An 11,156-nucleotide genomic window follows, 5' to 3' on the forward strand; every position below is an offset into this window, starting at 1 on the left:
GCACCACTTATTGAAGAGACTGTCTTTTCTCCATCATATATTCTTGTTTCCTGTGTTGTAGATTAATTAACTATAAGTGCATGGTTTTATTTCTGGACTTCTGTTTTTGTGCCAGTTAGATACTGCTTTGATTACTGTAGCTTTGCAGTATAGTTTTAAGTCAGGGCGTGTGATTCCTCCAGCTCTGGTCTTCTTTCTCTAGATTGTTTTGTCTATTTGGGGTCTTTTGTGTTTCTATACAAATTAAAAAAAAATTGTTGTTCCTGTTCTGTGAAAAATGTCATTGGTAATTTTACAGGAATTGCACTGAATCTGCATATTGCCTTGGGTTGTATGGCCATTTCAACAATATTAATTCTTCCAGTCAAGAGCATGGGATATCTTCCCATTTCTTTAAATCATCTTTAATTTTCTTAATATTTTATAGTTCTCGCTTATAAGTCTTTTACCTCCTTGGTCAGGTTTGTTCCTAAATATTTTATTTTTCATGTGGAGTCTTTAGTGTTTTCTATGCATAGTAGCATGTTACTTGCCTATAGTTTTGTTAATGGAATACTTCTTCCTGTTATTTTCCATATTTCTTTTTTTTTTGTAGATTTAATGAAGTGCCATTTTAAAAAATCTGTTTTTGTTGTTTTCTCATTGCTTTTAAGTGGTTTTTAAGACAAATAACAGGTATAAATACTATTTTCCTGACATCTTTAATCAAAAGTAGATAGCATAATTTTATCTACTAAATATGAGCCATTATGAATTACACAGGTTTTGTGGATTTGTTTTCCACTAATTCAATAAATATGTACACAACAACAATTATTGATGAACTTTTGAGACAGATACTTAATAGGGGTTAAAAATGAGCTAGCAATGAAGTGTTATTGGGGTTGAAAGAATGAGTTATCAGATCTTCTTAATGGGATAAACAATTAGGTTCTCAGAGAAGCCGGTGACTGAGACAGTTCACCCTCTGTACCAGACTATACATTTCTTCTCTCTCTTGTGACCCTCCCCTCTCAAACAACTGCCTTGACTTAGCTTTCTTGCTTCTGTTCATCTTATTAGCACTGCCTGGAATGCCTTTCCCCTAACTTCAGTTTATCCAAATTAAACGTATCTTTTTAGACCTTTTCTTCTTTGTACATTTCCTCATATATTCAAGCTGACAGTCATCTGTTGTACTTTAGGAGTCTGGTGACTGTTTTTTTCATTTTTTGCCTTGAGATAAGAAAATGCTACTTTGAATTGATGTTTTCTTTTTTATCAGATATTGTCTAATTTTGGAGATTAAAAGAATGAGGCACAGAGAGATTTAAAAATTTGCTCAAAGTGACACAGCCAGTAAGTGATGAAATTAAGGTTTGCAGGCAATGTGGATCCAGAAACTAGGCAGCAAGCTACGTCCGCCAAGTTGGTGCTGGGTTCTCAACGTATCACTCCCCACTCATAGGAAAGAGAGCTCTCTTTTGTTGGTGGAGGATCCTAAAATGGGAAAAAACATGTTGTTTTCTTAGCAGTTTTCTCTTTGAGAATAGATACAGTTGGTAAATAACACTTGGTCCAAATGCCACTGAGACCATGTTAACTTTGTCCCTCTAGGTATAAGCTCTTGAGCTTTTAGTTCTTTGGGGACCTGGCTCTAAATCTTTGAAAACTCCAAAAGAAAAATTCCCTTATTCTGTACAACATGTGAATCAATGTGCAGGTCAAAGAGTATCTCTTAACTGCCAAGATGTTCAAGATGAGGGATTTGTCTTCTTTGCCAAGTATCTAGAAAATCTAAGAAATATTCTTAAAAAAGTTTGTCACAATGAGGGAAGTTGAAAATTCCATCCTTATTTCTAGAAAATGGTTACGTCCCTTGAAGCAATTAATGGAGATACACAAAGGATATTCTTAGAGAAGTGAAGACAATGCATTTTGGACACTGAAGTTTTTGAAATATGGTGGAGAAGCAACAGGATGAGTTTGCACTTTAGGAATGTATTATCCCCCTCCCCAGCCCAGGTTCTCTAAAGACAGCAGACTGGCATTTTTTCACATCCTTATGAGAGTAAATAACTGGTCTTTTCAGTGATTTTTTTCTGAACTGATTTTCTTGTTTATTTCTTTTTGAGATAGAGATACTGTGATGTCCATAAAGAATTCTAAGGTCATAGAATGTTAGCTGTGAAAGTAACATAGAGATAATCCTGCATTTTTAAAAATAGAAGACTGAAAATAACTTACATTTAAATAAGTAAATAGTGGTTTAACGAAAGACCAGAAGCAGTCTGTTCAACCCACTATCTCCACACAACTATACTGGCATATTTGGATGGATAAAAAGGAAAACATTCATGCAATGGAAAAGGCTTCATATCTAAGCCTAGAATTTTCTTTGTGCTTAAAATATACTCCATGTAGCATTAAGCAAATGATCATGATAATGATAAATATCATAAATCAAATAGATATATTCACTAATTTTTTCATAGACTGAGCTCCACATATAATTACTATATAATTCAAGATTGGTATATTGATTTAAATTTTTTAAATTGAAGTATAGTTATTTACAGTGTTTCAGGTGTACAGCAATGTGATTCAGTTACATATATGTTCTCCTCTTACAGATCCTTTCTATTATATGTAATTACAAGGTATTGAATACAGTGCCCTGTGCTGTACAGAAGATCCTTGTGGTTTATCTCTTTTATATGTAGTACTGTGTAGCTGTTGATCCCAAATTCCTAATTTAATTCCTCCTCCCATTTCCCCCTTTGGTAACTATCTGTTTTCTGTATCTGTGAGTTTATTTCTGTCTTATAAATAAGTTAATTTGTATCATTTTTCAGATTCCAAATATAAGGGATACCATAAGATATTTGTCTTTGTCGGACTTAAGAGTAATATATTGCTTCTATTTTACTGAAAGAAGACATTAATTTCAGTGGTAATAAATGTTGTTTGGAAGTGTTTTTTTTTTTTTCACAAAAAGTATCCTACATAGTGATCTTCCCTTAGGAATTTAAAACAGTTGATTTTTTTTTCTTCCTTGCTAGTGAGTCAGAAATAACATTTTTGAATGTGTTCTCTTCATAAACTGTTATGCATTTGACATTTTACATATATTATTACTATAATTGATATTGCCTGACAGATTTCAGGATAAGTGCCCTAAAATTAGTTTATATGAAATATGGGCAATCACATAAAGTAATTCCATGTGATTTTGGTGCAAAGGGTGCTTAGTTTTGTACACAATTTCCATGATGTGTTGCTGTCCAACATTTACCAGATCACTTCATCTTACAGGCACAGCCTCCCCATTCCCTCTGTGACAGCATATCATTTTATATGAGTAACCTCTGTCATTTGTGTGTGTTATCATTTCCACATCTTTTTACAACTGAAAGTAGGGAACAAACTGAAAAACACACATGTGAATTGTGTCTTAACAGTATTACAATGGTACTGATCATGCTGTAAGATCAAGAACTCCTCTGGTTAGTCTTTCCCAGATGTCATATATTAGGATCTGAATATCATTAGTTTTACAATATTCCCAGTAAGGTCTTCCATCTGTTTTTTTTTAATCCCATCATACAGTAATATGAAACTTGGGGAACAGTTCATGTACAAGCTTAGAACTTGAAGGAGTTTTGGATAATAGAGTTGGACTCTTGATGGGAGAGAGCAGAGGTCAAGGGTGAATATCCAAGTTGACATAGGATCTTTGTATCAACTGTCCTGAACTAGTATCTAGGAATATTATCTTCCAGTTTGACATTACTTCAATACTTTTCTGTAACAAGTCTGTTTAAGATATTCTGTCATTGAATTAAAATATTATTTGTTACTCTTAATGATATATTTTAAACTAATAAAATGTTTCTCTTTCTTATTAACAAATTACAGATGACCAATGGAAAATAAGAATCAGACAGCAGTGATTGAATTCCTTTTCTTGTGCCTCACAGATCATCTCCACCTGCAGATGGTACTATTTGTTAGTTTTCTCTTTGTCTGCCTTGTCACCCTGGAGCGTAATTTGGGGATGATCACTCTCCTATGGATCGATCCCAGACTCCACATGCCTATGTACTTCTTTCTCAGCCACTTGTCCTTTGTAGACACATTTTCCTCTTCTTCCATTGCCCCCAAGATGCTGTGTGATATCTTTGTAGAAAAACAGTCATCTCTTTCATGGGTTGTGCTGCACAGATGTGGTTCTTTGGTCTTTTTGTGGAAACTGAGTGTTTTCTCTTGGCTTCCATGGCATATGATCGGTATGTGGCCATCTGCAAGCCCTTGCTGTACACCCTCATTATGTCCCAGAGGGTCTGCGTGCAGCTGGTTCTGGGCCCTTATTCTGTGGGTCTTCTAAGCACCATGATGCACACAATTCACATGTTTTGCTTACCCTTCTGTGGTCCAAATATCATCAATCACTTTTTCTGTGATATTTCACCACTGCTTTCCCTGGCGTGTGCAGACACCTGGATCAATAAGTTGGTGCTTTTCATCTTTGCAGGAGCCATAGGAGTTCTCAGTGGCCTGAGAATCATCATTGTCTCCTATGTTTGCATCCTGGTGGCCATGCTGAGGATCCAGACTGCTGATGGGAGGAGGAAAGCCTTCTCTACTTGTTCTTCTCACTTGGCAGTTGTCTCCATCCTATGTGTGATTCTTTTCTTCACCTGTGTCCAACCTAGTTCAAGTTCCTCTCTAAATATCAATAAATTAATTTCTCTGTTTTATATTGTGGTAGCCCCCATGTTAAACCCCCTCATCTACAGCTTGAGGAACAAGGAGGTGAAAGATGCATTCAGTAGGAAGTTTGAAAGGAAAAAAGAATTTTTAATAGATAAAATAGAATTCTAATTGTGCTGCACCACTCTTGTTAATTCAGTTATGTGTGGTCAAGATAAGACAGTACTGAGAATGAGACATTCCCCTTAGTTCCTTGGTCTGCTGTTTTCAAGATCATTCATATACTAGACATATTGTTTATATTGTTCTTCTTCAGTCTGCTCCTTTGCAAAATGTTGAGGAATATAAAATATTTTACATACATGTTGAAAGTAGAAATGTAAGAGATGCCAGAAGAAAGTCCAGGAGAAAATTTGTATCTTCTTACAGGTGAGAAGACATTTTATTCCAGCCCAGAAAAGCAAACATTGTAAGAGAAAGATCAACAAAGTCCATCCATAAAAGATCATAAATGATAGACCTTGATAAAAGCTGAACTATGGAAAGTGAGAGAACAGCTGTAGAACAAGTGACTTACAATGAGTTAGTGTCCCAACAGGAAAATGTTGGAACATGTATATACATATATATGAAACACAGTAGAGAAATTAACCAACAAATGAATGGGCAATGACATAACTGGAAATACAAATGGCCAAAAGCATAAATATATACAAAAATTGCTCAACTTCTCAGTTGCTTAAGTAAATGAAATGAAAATGCAATCTGTTTTGTTTTTGTTTTTGTTTTTCCATCTATCAGATTGGCGAACATTAAGCTGATTAGGTTGCAATGCTGGTAAGGTCACCATTTGGGTATTCTACACTTTGCTATAGTGGGTACATTTTCAGAAACTAATTTGATGATTTCTAGTAAAATGCACTTGATCTTTGACCTAGCTATCTTACATTCAGAAATTTATGCTATAGAAATATAAATACCGGACACAAGTTTTGCAACATGATTTATAGGGGGGATAAAAGGATACAGTCTGATTTTGTTTCAGGAGAAGCAAATCTTCTTCCTATGAATCATTATGCAGCTAATTATAAAAAGAATGATTTAGATATCTGTGCTTTTGTTTGGAAGAAACTCCCTGATACTATTATAAGTGAATGGAAAAAAATCCCAAGTCAAAGTGAAATCTGCAGAATTGATTACACTTAGTAAAAATAATGTGGGGGCAGAGTCTACCTACTGTGTAGAATATATTGGCATGCGCATTATACAAGATGATAGAGACAAGTGTGGAAGGCTACAGACTGAACTGTGAGCACTGGTTACTTCAGTGGCATGCCCATTGGAAGCAGGAGGGTGGGGTGGTGCTCCATCCTCATCTGGGTTGTTGAACTTGTTTTATAACAAATATGTCTACCTTTGTAATTAAGATTCACTTTTGAAAAGCCACAGTCTGTGTCAAAACTGAATGAATAAATTTATCAGTAAATAGATAAATTGAGGAGGATGGACTTAAGTAGCCTTCTCTAAATGCTGCTTCTACATTCCACCATTCTCTGACTTTATGAAACACTTCTGAACATTGGTTACTGAAATATTGTTCAAAACCTAAGTAAAATGGAGAGGTTCTCAGCCACTCTGTGCTTCTGTCTCTCACTTCTTCCCTCTAAAGATATGCATTTTCCTCCACCCACATAGTCTATAACTTCTATACATAGTGGTATGCTTTCTCTTGACTAAAACCTTTGAAATGATAGCAGAATGCTAAAAGTGACACAATGCAAGTGTGATGAGATTTGAAAGGAACAGTAAATATTACCTTAAATGTATCCATATAAAACTAACATCGCTAATCATCAGTCTTGTAAAATTTTCCAGCACCATTTTACTAAGAATTGTTAAAACTTGGGCCTAGGTGTGACAAAGGGAAAAGATATTTTTCCTATTTTTTATCTAGAAGGACACAACAGTTTCTTTCCCAGTCAAATTTTGCCTTAAAGTGCCTCTATTCTGGGTCTTCACTGTGTAACGTGTCTCAAATCACAAGTCACCTTTTGAGATGATCACTTCCTAGTATGATGCTCGAAGTGTTTTCTATCTTTTAATTGTTCCTTAAGCATTTATGATTTAACATCCATTGAAAGGGGATTGGGAGAAGAACAGTAGGAAGCAAGTGGTAATTATAAATTTCCTCAATGGCTGAGTTCCTTCTGTAAATATATGCAAATATGTGCAAATATATGCAAAACCAACTGTCCTCTGAAGCTCTAGTTACTGCAGTTCTGATGCCCTGATGTTTTTTCTGTCTAGAATACTCTTTGTACCATGATTACATGTATAACTCTGCTTGTTTTTCATGCACTACATAAGTGTGGCTTCCATTCGGAGGATTAATTACCCTGTCAACACTGCAGCATCATATTCTTTTCCTTCTGACTTTATAAGTGTAACATGTTGCATATTAGGATAATGTTTTTGGTTTTGCTTTGTTTTTATTAGTGAGAAGTATTCCCAGCTGATTCTTCATATTAGGTGTGATGGAAATTCACTTAGAGTTACATTTTTTTGTTCATCTCATAGGTCTATAAGTGGTTCTCCATATTTTGGAATGAAAGGGTGGATTCCAATATGAGGAGCAGAGAAATTCTACATCAATGAATGCCTCCAGACACTGAAATCCCCTGATATACACTATTGGTGCCTAGGAGGAGGGCATCAATTTTAATGAGATACGGTTTCTCAAGAGATGTTGTTTTTTTTGTTTTTGTTTTTGTTTTTGCTTCTGGCTTCCTTCAGGACTTTTTTCTTTAACTTTGATTTTTTTGTATTTTGAAATTTTTATGCTTAGGTATAGTTATTTGTTTGTTTTTGACATTTATCCTCCTTAGTGTTCTCTGAGCTTCCTGGATCTGAGATTTGGTGTCGAACATCAATTTGAGGACATTCTTAGTCATTATTCTCTAAAACACCTACATTCCTCATACTGTTAGTATATACACTGGTTAATCTTGTCAAACTCCTTTGAAGTTTTTAGTCCATAGTAAGAGACTGGTTCTTAAATACTGAGTCAGTGTTGTAACCAGTGGAGTATTATCAGAAGCTGGGAAAGAAAAATAATATCTTAAGGATGAAAAGGATACACCAGGAGGTGTTTTGGAGAAAGCATCACAGAGTAGACACTGTTGTGGCCTTTGAATCCTGTTCAAAAACCAGCTTCTTTTGTCTGAGCTTGCACTCCTTCTTAGGGTTCAGAAGTTATCCTGTAGATACAACACTATTCTTCTAGAATCTAAAGGAATTGACAAGGAAGATACATTCTTAACACCCATCACCCAAAGTGCGAGTGAGAGCTATCAGCCTGAATTCATCAAATTCACATAATACCTTATCTATGAAATATGTCTTAAAATATCCTCCATTCAAAAGCAGGGGCTTTTGAACACAGTTAATAATCTGGACTTGCCTTGGGTAATCTCCAAGGGGAACTCCTACACCTAAAATTCTGATTCCCTTCAAAAATTCTGTTTTGATCAAGAAGAAACTGAAAAGCCCAGTGAGGTTCAGCGACTTACTCAGTATCACACAGATAGTTAGTAGGTAGTTATGATGACCACCTAGAGGTCGAAGGCAGGATTGTCATCTGTCAGTCTACTCTGCAAAATGTAAAAACATAGAAGTTGTATTTATTTTTAAAAATAAGTCCAACTATGAATTGATTCAAAGGAAAAATCTCTCTCTTTCTCATTACAGATTAGATCAGAGAAGTGGATAATGGAAATCACACTTTGGTGATTGAGTTTGTTTTTGTGGGCTTAACAAATCACTTCCAGCACCAGCTTCTTCTTTTTATGATATTTCTATTGGTTTATCTTGTCACTCTTCTGGGAAACATGGGGATAATGACTCTCATTTGGATGGATTCTCGACTCCACACACAAATGCACTTATTTCTCAGCCACTTGTCCTTTGTAGATGTCTGCTTCTCTTCTGTCATTGGTCCCAAATTGTAGACTGACATCGTAGTGGAGAAAAAAAGTCTTCTCTTTCTTTGGTTGTGTTGCCCAGATCTGGCTTTTTGGTCTGTAGTGACTTAGTGTTTCCATCTGGCTTCCATGGCATATGATCAGTATATGGACATCTGTAAGTCCTTGTTGTGCACACCCATGTCCCAGCAAGTCTGTATGCACCTGGTGGTAGGGCCTTATGCTGCCATGGGTCTTAAAATCACCATGATCCACATAACTTTCACCTTTCACCTGCCTTACTGTGGTCAGAATATCACCAATCACTTCTTCTGTGACCTTCCTGTTCTCTCCCTGGCATGTGCAGACACACAGATAAGTAAATTTTTACTTTTCATCTTGGCTGGAGCTCTAGGAGTACTCAGTGGTGTGATCACCTTGGTCTCCTATGTTTACATTGTCATCGCTATCCTGAGGATCCATTCTGCTGATGGGAAGTGGAAAGCCTTTTCCATTTGCTCTTCACACCTGACACCTGTCTCCATCCTTTATGGGACACTCTTCTTTATCTATGTACGTTGGAGTTCTAGTTTCTCCCTGAATATTAACAAAGTGGTTTCTGTGTTCTACACAGCTGTGATTCCCATGTTAAACCCACTTACCTACAGCCTAAGAAACAAAGAGGTCAAGGATTCATTCAGAAGAACATTTGAAAGGAAGAAATTTCTTTTGAGTAAGTGAACTATGACATTGTTTGTATTATAGATTGAGAAGGTAAATAAATTAGAACATCATTTGTACTGCAGAGTGAGAGCTAATATTTATGTACGATGGAAAAACTGCAAATTGTGTGTTGAGATTCACTCTTTATTACTCTGTCATCGATAAGTCACACAATGTCTTTAGGTTACAATTTTCTCATTTTGTTTTTTCTTATTTCTTATTCAGCAGAGATGAACTTTAGAACTTTAAACTCAGATAAGTAGATTACTGAATCCCAAGACTTTAAAAAAACATTGTTACTCATATACACACAAAAATTTATGACTAGGATATGAGAGGTTCTTTGTTATATCCTGAATAAATATTATCATCATAACCAGTGACTTAGAAGTATTTCTATTTTGCTTATAATATGTTGAGATCTCTCATTGTCTGTGATCTTGACCTTGACTCATTAATCACAAACTGTTAAAAAGTATACTATGGTCAAAATGTAAAAACTTCCACTTATAGGATAAATACGTCTAGGGCTGTAACATACAGTGGTGACTATAGTTAACAATACTGCATTGTATATTTGCAAGTTGCTGAGAGAGTAGATCTTAATAGTTCTCATCACAAGAAATAAAATTTATAACTCTGTTAGGGAATTGATAAACTTATTACAGTAATCATGTTGCAATATATATAAATACTGAGTCATCATGTCATATACCTTGGGCAAACACAATATTGTATGTCAATCGTATATCAATAAAATTGAAAAGGTGAATTATTCAGGAATCATGCAACCATAGCACTCTCTACTACTACTTTCATGTTTAGAGGAGGTGTTTTACCAAGGTATTTTACATCCCCTATACTTTTTGCTCATAATAATAACTTCCAGGGGTTTTGCCATGATTTGTGCATGTGAAATGTAGAATACATTCCAGTTCTTTAATAAAGTGTTACTTATTACTATTGTTATTTATTGATTTTTGTGTCATAGGCAGGATATTAATTCCATTTTTACAGACAATGAGCCAAACAGCCATGAAGAATCAATGGATTGCCCATGACCTCATAATTTGGACTCACATTTTTATTTTTTCCACATACAATATTCTTTCAAACATATTTCTGTGTTTTATTTATTGGAACATAGCAACATATCCAAGAAATGAGGGGGATAAACCATGTTTTTGTATCATTGTAAGTCAAGACTCAATGAGACCCACACTGTCATCTCTGAAGGCTTTCTTTAAAAGACATGTGTAGTATGCATGAGGTCTTGGGTTCAATCCCCAGTATCTCCATTAAAAGCAAATAAACCTAATTATCTCCCTTCCTTGCCGAAATAAAATAATACAATGATGTAAAGCTGTTAAAGATAATAACTTCTGCTTTCTCATGCAGTGTACTTTGGGAAGACAGTATTTGCAAATTGATTCTGATAAAGTTTCTGCTCATTTCAGTGTATTTTCATTTGAAAATACTGATATACTTCGAGTAAATTGGTTTGACAGCAGGTTTCTTCCTGTATAATTAGCATCCTCATTTTCTCAACAATATTCACTTAAGACAAAGCTGATACTGGGGACAGAAAAAATGATTTTAAAAAATAATGTTGGATCCATTGGATGTCTGCATGGAAAAAAATGGAATTTACCCCCATCTCACAATACACACTAAGATCATCTCCAGATGATTTGGAGATCAAGATGTGAAAGGCAAGGAATTAAAGCATCCGGAAGATAATATTGGAGAATATCTCTGTTACAGGTGGTTGCAAATTAAAAA

General features: G+C 35.2%; 2 pseudogenes; both read left to right on the forward strand.

Annotated features, from left to right (window-relative positions):
* The first annotated feature begins 3,904 nt into the window (after nucleotides 1–3,904).
* On the forward strand, nucleotides 3,905–4,863 carry LOC140690583 (olfactory receptor 5G3-like; annotated as a pseudogene).
* A 660-nt stretch (nucleotides 4,864–5,523) lies between these two features.
* Nucleotides 5,524–9,392, forward strand: LOC140690584 (olfactory receptor 5G25-like; annotated as a pseudogene).
* The last annotated feature ends 1,764 nt before the right edge of the window (nucleotides 9,393–11,156 follow it).

Source organism: Vicugna pacos, chromosome 31 (assembly GCF_048564905.1).
Source record: "Vicugna pacos chromosome 31, VicPac4, whole genome shotgun sequence".
In the NCBI taxonomy this organism is placed as follows: Eukaryota; Metazoa; Chordata; class Mammalia; order Artiodactyla; family Camelidae; genus Vicugna; species Vicugna pacos.